Consider the following 10170-nt stretch of genomic DNA (forward strand, 5'->3'; position numbering starts at 1 on the left):
ACAGAAACACACATTACAAACAGAAAGTACCAAAAGTAGGACAAAATAGTACCCTCAGGACAATATGACATGGTATGGTAAGACAGATATAAAAAGAAAAAAAAAAAATCATTATGACATACAATATAGGTACACACTTTATACAGAAATGTGTGTCGCAGCAATGCAAAACGGCAATAGCTCAGTAATTGGTTTACTTAAAAGCAAACCACTGATTTTCAGCTATAGCCTAAGGACGAAAGAACGCGCGTAACACGTCAACGTGACGGTTGGGGTGTGGTGAGTTTAAGTACATAAATATAACTAAATAGATTAAGATATTTATGATAAAGAGGAAAGGAGAAAATACACTGATAAAAATAATATAAAAATAAAAATTATGCAAATTATGCCAGGGTTCGACAAAACAACCACGCATGAAACCACTGGACCAGATCAGAAACCACTACCAAGGCGCAATCAGGTTACAGGTTTTTGCGACTCCAATAATGCAGATTTAAGCAGAGTCTTAAATGCATGCTTTGATTTGGCTGCTCTTATTGGAGGTGGTATATTGTTCCAACACTTAGTAGCCTGGTAGCGGAAACTGCCCGTGAAACCTACAGTTCTGTGCTTGTGCATCGCTAGGGGTACACGGGCAGATCTGGGCAGACCAGGCCCGTAACGCCTATGGAAATCAGAAAACCTCAGTTTAGCATGCAGGTACTCGGGACTTTCTAGCGAAACGAGATCGAACATAAGGGTGGCCATATGTAGCCTTCTGCGGGATTCCATATTCAGCATGGACGCACTATTTAGAAACGGTGATACATGTGTTCGTGGAGGTATATTAAAGCAAAAACGGGCACATGCGTTTTGCACACGTTGTATCATGCGTTTCGTTTTACTCAAGAGGCGTGGCCCGTACACGAGGTCACCATAATTAAGTCGTGACAATACCAGCGATTCGCAGAGTACGATACGCGACTTTTCGGACAAAAGATTACGGACCTTGTATAAAATCTTCAGTCGATAGAAACAGCTTCTGACGAGACCCAGCACATGGCTCTCGAAGCGCAAACCAGCGTCAAAAACGATGCCCAGATTTCTCGTTTCCTTAACCATCTCAATAACTGTGTCCATAATTTTTACCACAGGATCAGCGTTCACAATCCTTTCAGTCAACTTTGACGAACCAAGAACCATAAGCTTAGACTTAGTCGTAGGTACAACATACACATGTACCTACGCTACGGCAGATTACACAAAAGACCAAGGAGCCAATTCATGGCTGAGACCTTGGAAGATCTAGGCACAATGCTCGATGGCCTCCGCAGAGCCTCTCAACAAGTGGGTCTCAAAATGAAAGGACAAGACAAAAATCATGTCAAATGTCCGTGTTTCACCCACTCCTCTGAAGGTTGGAGACTCTACACTCGAAGTTGTTGACAATTGTGTATACTTGGGACAAAGAGTCCAGATTAGTAGGTCCAACTTTGATCTCACGTCTGAAATACCGCAGTGTCTCAAGACAAAAGTCTTCGACCAGTGTGTGTTGCCAGTGATGGTGTATGGATGTGAAACGTGGTCGCTTACTATGAGCCTAATAAGAAGGCCCAATAGGCATAGAACGCCTACGCTCGGAATTTTCCTGCGTGATTGAATCAGAAATGAAAAGATCGGCAAGAGAACCAAAGTGACCGAGATAGCCCGCAGAATTGCAAAAATCAAGTGGCAGTGGACGGGGCACATAGCTCGTACAGATGATGGCTGTTGGGACTGAAAAGTTCACGGGTGGAAACCCGTATATAATAATCGCCGGTTATTATATAATAATTACCGCATGATTTGGTAAATGTGATTAGAGATCATTTATGTGTGTATAAAACTAAATAGTCGGCTTAATAGGGGTGGCCCAAGGGCCACCACCGCCGCGTCTTAACCTATTTTTCACTTTAAATCAAAACATTATGTTATAGGCATCATGGAAAAGTAATATTATGCAAGAAACATTCCAAACTCATTATGCCAAATTATATTGATATTATGATATCAAAACGTTCAAAAGTTTGGCTGTACACTAGCACGTACACAAGATGTTGTTCTCTTTTATTAAATTTGTTAGTACTAAGAATTATTATTAAATAATCACTGTTAAATGTGATTAATTTATCACTTTTACCGCGACTGTCGGTAATTATTCATAATAACCGGTTATTATTAATAATTTTCAATTTATTACATTAACCGTAACATATACAATATATGTCGAAGTAAGTACTATGCTACACGACCAGTACGTAAAATATGTATGTTTGAGTGATACTTGTAATTTTAAATTACTTTTAATAGTTTTATAGATAGTTATAATGTATTTTAATGATTAATTTAATAATTTCATCTTGTAATTTATATATTTTGTATGAGGTAAGTGTCCCCAGTCTCCCCTAAAGTTTCCTTTTTTATTTGCCACATTTTATTTATTTATTTATGTTTTTTCCTTACTTTTTTACAGATGAGAATAACAATAAACACCTAAGTTTAGAGGAGTTTGCCAAACAGGCCCTTCGACGCTCGAGAAGGGCGGTGTATGTAGGGCTGTGGTACGTTTACTCATTTAAAACAAATGCTGTGTGCCCCCAGTGGTGAAAAAGCACAAGTCCATCGCCATCAACAAATGAAGAAGAAGAAGAAGAAGAACAAATGCTGAAACTTCGTTGTGTACAGACAGGAGAATACCATTATTAACTATTTATATTTTTCAGCAAACAGGGTCTTCATAGACCCTCCACGGGAGACCCAGGAGTCCGCGAGCCCGGAGACAGAGTTCTTCGGATATCTCGGGCTCAAAAGACGCGCCGATGGAGAATCAGGAAAATGACAGCAGTCCCAGCTGACATTTTTTAGATGGCCTGGCCGGCCAACCGGCTTCAAACAAGTGCGAGTCGGACTCGCACACCGAGGGTTCCGCCGTACAAACGTAGCGGTTTACAATTTATGACGTATTAAATCAAATTACTTACTACATAATTATCGTTCAAACCAATGGCATGGTAATGCGTAATGCACATCATATATTTTTTATTGTAATTTCGTGAGAGTCATCATAGTTGAGTAATATTTTTTATTTTATAATACAACTAAAATAGTAGACCAGTATAGTTTGGCCAGCAATCCTTTTTGATAGTAAAATTGTTTATGGTTTTTTACTTTTTTTTAATATTGTTTTTTGGATTTTTGAAGTTGCTTTTTGTACACTCTCGTGTTAATGTTTTGAGCTGCAATATACCTACTGTTTTGGCCCTTTTTTTGGAGTTTCCTTGCTTCTAGCATACCTATAATCACCACCGGCCTGCCTATCACTATAATACAGTCCACTCCCAATAGCCTTACTCTACCGCCAAACAATGGGCACAACCCCTTTTCAACCGACTTCAAAAAAGGAGGAGGTTCTCAATTCGACCCGTATGTTTTTTTTTACGGGTAAAAATGCGTTGAATCGCATACCTACCATGCGGGGACAGGGTCAGAAGGACGAGGCATACCCACTAATAAGACCCCGGTACCCCGTCACTCGCCCTAAGTGGCAGGAAACTGTGGAGTTCCGGACAAAGCCTTCTCTACCACAGCCCCTCCCGGCCCTACAAGCCCCCCAGGACGGGGGGGGCGACAGGAGCAGCTGGGAGCACTCAGCTGTTCCCGTCCGACGGTGGTGGTGTCCTGTGCAATCAGGTGGGGGCGCCCCCGGCCCGCTGGCCATCACCGAGGATAGAAAACTGGAGGCGATCATAATTGTCGCCTCCTTTGACCCCTCCGCCGTCGCCGGAGCGAGGGCGCGTCTGGATCATCCTCACGCTCTGGCTCGGCGGCCTCTTTCTGAGACATCACCACAACACCCCTTTTTTACGTGCGTACCCCCACGCCACGCTTTGGCCGTAGCCTCACTTACATGGTCGCCCTCAACAGGGCAACTCCCTGGAGGGAGCCTGCACTTTTTGATTATGCACCAAAAATACAGTGTGAGTCACGTTAAAGTGTACATATGAAAATAGATGAAACTAGACCTATTTTTATCGACAAAAAAGTGGTCAAAATTTTTTTGAGATTTTTTTAAAAAATTTTATAGGTTTTTTTTCCTTTCAAGTACTTATTGTAAAGAAATCGTAATAACTTTGAAACTAAGAGGTATATCCTGATAAAATAAAAATAGTAATAATGCTAAATAACAGACGATACTAAAAAAATACATTAAATACTCAGAAAATGCCAACAAATAATAAAAAACGATACTTTTTGAAAAAAATCTGCTTAAAAATTCGTGTTTTTTTGGTTATTTGATAAATTTCTCCAAAAAATGCCCCTATAAAAGGTGGTTTTTATTACTTTGAATTATTCTCTATCGTATTACCTTTGTAAAACCAAAAATCGCATGTCTCTATCCCTATCACAACATTTGCTTGCCAGGTGATCGAGATGAAAATGGTCAAATGTCATTTGCACGACCCTTTTGCAGGAGGCGTCATCCAAATTTTTGACCTGAAATCGTTATTTCCACTTTCGACATTTTTGGACCATATCTCCCAAAGCATGGCAACACTGGGGAAATTTCTTCACCCAAGCGACACCTCTTGACAAGACACACAAACGCCTCATACAACTCGTCTTTCCCAAATGTTGCCAACTACTCGAAAAATGACACCTTTCAGTTTTAATTTCACTTTACAAAATTCGACAACCGTAATTCAGGACAAGCAACAACGCAGGCAACCCTATACCCTATACCACCGTGTTCATAATGAAATAATCTTTATTTTCATTTCAATTTGATTAATTTATCAGACTGGTGCAAAATGCACTATCAATTTACCTGTTTATACCTGGCAACCCGAGGGTTATGACTGGAAAAGAATAGGCAACCTAACGTTTGCATAACTCTATGGGCTTCATTCTTTCGATTGGTATGGAATTTGTTTAATAGTCAAACCGATGAAATATTTAAAAGAAAATCTTTTTTTAATTATTAATTAATCATATCCTGGACTGAAATTTATTAGGCAACCCATATGCAATATAATTATTGACATGTTAAATTGAATATAAAATATGTTTCATCAAATAAGCATCTCGGTGAAGGTCGTTGTATAGCGGGATCATATACTATCGATGCTAGGAGTAAAGGCCAGCAGATTAATACTACTACTAGGGTAAGCGCGAGTGTGAATACGAGGGTAAATAAACCGAAGCGAAGAGAACTCTGCTTGAAGATGGGCGAACTTCCTCGCCGCGTCACACCAGGTGCGAATGAAATGTGCTCGCTCGTAGTTCACGGTTATTCCGTATGGATAAAAAAAAAAAAGCTCCTGTGGACAAAACAAAAATATTACCTATGGTTACCCTAAGGTAAGGATTATCCACAGTGAAAGTTTAAAACTAAACGTTCAATTTACAAGAAAATAACTACGAAATTAACAGTATTCTGAGGAATGTAGGTGACTGTTTAATCTAACTATTAAAAACGTTTGTTGAAGACAAAACGCCATCTAAACCGTTAGGTACTAAGTTAGGTCTCAAACATAAATGTCGAATTTTAGAGATAAATACTGAAAAATATATCAAAATAACCATTGGGAAACGAAGAACTAAGCTTGTTTTACATGTTATAAGCATTTATTGCAGACAAAACACTATCTAGACCGAGCTAAGTACTAAGTTAGGTCTCAAACGTAAATGTCGAATTTTAGAGATAAATACTGAAAAATATCGTCACCGTCGTGGCAGAATTAAATAACTGACAAAACCAAAGTTGCGAGATATTCACGTTTTTGTGGTTTTTTTCGTTAAAAATGGCGATAACTTTTAAGGGTAATTTTTTTTACTGTCGGTCTTTTGATATTTTATACAGCAATTTACCTTTATTAATTCAATATTCTTCGATGGTGTTACTTTGTATTATTTTAAATAAAAAAAATAAAAATGTAATTATTTAGTTCTGCCACAACCGTATTTTACAACTAAGTTGCAGTTATTTAGTTTTTGTATGTCACTTATTTAGTTTTACCACAACCAAGGTATTACAAAAACGAATATTTCTATTGAATAAGTACCTACACTTGTTTAATTTTGCCACACTTTTATTGACCTAAATGTTAATTTATTCATTTTATTTTATTTGTTTTGTTATTGCGATTTTAGTCAAAATGTGTAAAATTGTTAAATAATACTAGAACATAAGGCCTACTTATTTAATACCTATAAATGTTTAACAAATTGGTATGGTAACCATCAACATCAGATTCCTATAACATTGAAATTAAATTGAAAGAACCAACATCGAAATGAATATCAAAATTAAAACAATCCAAAACAATAAAACTGTAATAGGGATCTCTATCTAGGGATCCATAGGGATCCCTTACCCTCAACGTCATAGCAGAACGACGTTCAATGTCACTGCAGATCTCCGTTGACGCTAAAGCACATCGGCAGCTCAATAGACAGATATGGAAGTCCTTGCGAAATGATGTTCGCAACTTTAATACAAATAGTATTAAAGAGGCGATAGAGCGGAACCAAGGCTCGAAAGTGTTCGCAAGAGACAACTCTATTGGTCGAAGCTAGCTGACGAAGCTGAAGACTGCGGAAGATAGTGTAACGTCAACAAAAGCCGAGGTTCTGGGTGAGATTGAAAAGTTTTATGGACAGCTATATACCTCGACGAAGAAATTGTGGATATCAGCATTATCAGCCTATACGAGATTAGGATGACTCGCAAACACCTAAAGACCAACAAGGCACCGGTGTGGAACATCGACATTGAAGTCAAGTCCTTCAGAGACTATTTAACTTCGTCTTACTCCAGGGAACAACGCCAGAGGCACGGAACAGAAGCGTGGTGGTACTCTTCTTCAAGAAATGGGGATAAAACCTTGCTGAAGAATTACTGACCCATCTCGCTTCTGAGTCATGTCTACAAGCTGTTTTCGAAAGTTGTCACGAATGATCTCGCGCGTAGGTTCGATGACTTCCAGCCTTCCGAACAAGCCGGTTTCTGAAAAGTATCGGTACATATCGAGGTGCTGAAGTGCTTGTACACACACAGGAGTGGAGTACGAGGGCGATTCCTCTGCAGCGAGGCATGAGGGAGATGTTATATCTCCGGATCTTCGAAACTATTCACCGCTGTATTGGAAGACGCTTTCAAACTCCTTGATTAGAAAAGATCCGGCATAAACATCAACGACGAGTACATCACTCACCTTCGGTTTGCCGACGATATTGTGTGGTCATGGCAAAATCAGTGGGAGACCTCGGCACAATGCACGATGACCTTAATATCCCAAAAGGTAGACCTTCGGGTGAACAACATGGAAAAACGAAGCTTTTGTCGAATGTCTATGTTGCGCCCTACCCCGTTTCGGTTAGGAGCTCGAATATCGAGATTGTTGACAAGTATGTCTACCTCGGACAAACGTTTCAGCTAGGTAGAGAAAGAGGTCGAATCCAACTTGGCTGGGCAGCGTTCGGGAAACTACACAACATCCTTTCGTCCAAAATATCTCAGTGCCTAAAGACGAAAATCTACAATCTGTATGTGTTTTACCATTGATGATATACGGCTCGAGAACGCGACTTTCTTACTATAGGCCTTATAAATAAGCTCAAAGTTGCACAGCGTGCTTTGAAGAGGGTTATGCTCGGTTTTTCTGTACAAGAGACAGGGCAAATAATAGGCAGAACTGAGAAATAGAAGGTTCTGGAGAGGAGGGCACGTACCGGAAAGCACAACGTGGACTTCATAAAGGTAGCAGGAAAGCACTGGATGCAGACCGCTACCAGCCGGTCATATTGGAAATCATTGGGGGAGGCCTATGTTCGGCAGTGGACGTGGCATAAGGCTGAAATGATGATGATGATGAAGGTAACTATCCAGATTCAACATCTGAGTAATGAACATTGAAATTAAAAGTAACATTTAAAATAATGTTACAAAAATGAAATAAATCAAAAACACAATTTTACGAGTATTTTGAAGAAATGTTTCGGATCGAGTTGTGGCAGAATTAAATAAAGTCACTTATTGACTTTCTTAGTACAAGTATTTTGAAGCAATGTTTCGCAGTGAGTTGTGGCAGAATTAAATAAAGTCACTTATTCAGTTTTGCCACGTAAATTCTACAACAAATAGAGTTGTAATTTATGGTCAACAGTTTCACTCAACTGAAGATATCTTTGGAAATATCATAGATATTATAAAATTATCACTTCACGGGATTTATTGCAACAATATCTATTTTAACGGTAAATAATATAGATGGGCCGACTAGTCGCCGACTAGTCGGGAAAGCCGACTATTCGGCATCATTTGTAGTCGGCCGACTAGTGACGACTATTCGGCAAAATATGCCGATTATAATCGGCGCATTACAAAATTAAATAAGTGAATGTCATAAGTCATAAGTGCCACTTGTGGTCTAAACTGAATAAATATTTTTTTGATTTTTGATTTTGATTTTGAATGAAATAAAACTCATAATCACCAAGATGATTATGAGGTAGACCAAGGGCGTTTATCTTAACCACTTTTGACTGCAAAAATCAGTCAAAAGTGGTTTCACCTGATTTAAAATTTTGGCAATCAGTCTAAATTCATACAAAGTTAAGATTAGTTAAAAATACCAGGAAATCATCACAACGTGTAAAGTTTATGCAATTTGTCCATATAAAAATTATGACACTTTTTTCGGGGAAAAAATGCATGGAATTGCATACCTACCCTGCGGGGAAGTGGTAGATTATGTGGGGCTCCTCTCATCGGAAATATTAGGAATACCCCCATAAATAACCCCTGAGATCCTTCAATCGCCTTAGTGTGAACAACTATGGGAATCCGGACAAAGCCATCAACTATCACAGTCCGTCCCGGCAATTGCCCACCTGTATGGCGGGCCCTGCCTATCCGACGGTGGTGGTAGTCCGTGCTATGCAGGCGGGGGTACCGACCCCCACGACCTCAGCTCGCTGACCANATAAGTACTAAGTTAGGTCTCAAACATAAATGTCGAATTTTAGAGATAAATACTGAAAAATATATCAAAATAACCATTGGGAAACGGAGAACTAAGCTTGTTTTACATGTTATAGGTAAGCGTTTGTTGGGGACAAAACACTATCCAGACCGAGCTAGGTATTAAGTTAGGTCTCAAACATAAATCCTTATTTTCTGGAGAAACCAAGTACAGACTTGCCAAAAACGGTTACTCAAGGCGTAGTGGTAGGTAAGTTACAACTACTGAGAGCCCTAGTTACCATTATAATTCGATATTGAAGGAGCTAGGTCACTCGGAAAGTCTAGGACGTCCAACATGTCTGACCAAAAAAATACCTATAAAACCCAGTTATTCGTCGGCTATCTAAATATATAAAAGGAGAAACTGACTGACTGACTGACAGATCAACGCACAGCCTAAACGGCTAAACGTAGGCACTTGAAATTTGGAAGGGACGTAGCTTAGGTACCGTAGAGGTGCACTAAGAAAGGAATTCCCGAAATTCCCACGGGAACGGGAATTAGCGGGAAAAACGGGATTCACGCGTACGAAGTCGCGGGCGGCCGCTAGTTTCTTATAAAGTATAAAATATAAGGTTATTTACCTGTTAAGGAGTCAAAAAAAACTTGGGAGCCGTCAGAAAACGCCTTCAGTGACCGCACCAACTCCATCCTGAAAATCATTCCGAAAATACAATTAAAACCCATTTAACTCGCAGTGAATCTTTTTTAAAATGATACATACCTGAAGATCAGTTCAATAACTTATGTAAGAAGATAACTTTTGAAAATGAGCCACGCGCAGGTTTGCAATTTACTATGCAAATCAATGCAAATCTGAAAAAAACAGAGATTTGTAAGATTTGGGAACAACCGACAACGACAATCGCAATTATATATATATACTTACCAATGCCAAATTAGCGATATCTTGCAAGAAATCTCAGTATTATCTACAAATTCACATTTTAAATGGGAGCGGCGGCGCCAGCCGGCAAAAGAAGAAAAAAAATGGCCTCATGTCACCTCTTTTTAATGAATACCTTCGACGCAGGCAAAAATAATAATTATCTCATTCAGCCTAGTCAACATTCTAATAAAAATATTTTTTTTAATAAAAAAATTAAGGGTTACAGGTTATAACA

General features: G+C 39.1%; 1 long non-coding RNA gene across 1 annotated transcript; it reads right to left on the reverse strand.

The window, feature by feature from the left end:
* Nucleotides 1–9629: 9629 nt before the first annotated feature.
* On the reverse strand, nucleotides 9630–10008 carry LOC114356542 (uncharacterized). The gene is made up of 3 exons (XR_003656225.1): nucleotides 9936–10008; nucleotides 9771–9862; nucleotides 9630–9698 (listed from the first exon to the last, which is right to left on the reverse strand). It is a non-coding gene; the product is annotated as an uncharacterized LOC114356542 (long non-coding RNA).
* Nucleotides 10009–10170: the final 162 nt, after the last annotated feature.

The sequence above is a fragment of the Ostrinia furnacalis genome, unplaced genomic scaffold, assembly GCF_004193835.3.
Source record: "Ostrinia furnacalis isolate ACB-3 unplaced genomic scaffold, ASM419383v2 OfSCF2828, whole genome shotgun sequence".
In the NCBI taxonomy this organism is placed as follows: domain Eukaryota; kingdom Metazoa; phylum Arthropoda; class Insecta; order Lepidoptera; family Crambidae; genus Ostrinia; species Ostrinia furnacalis.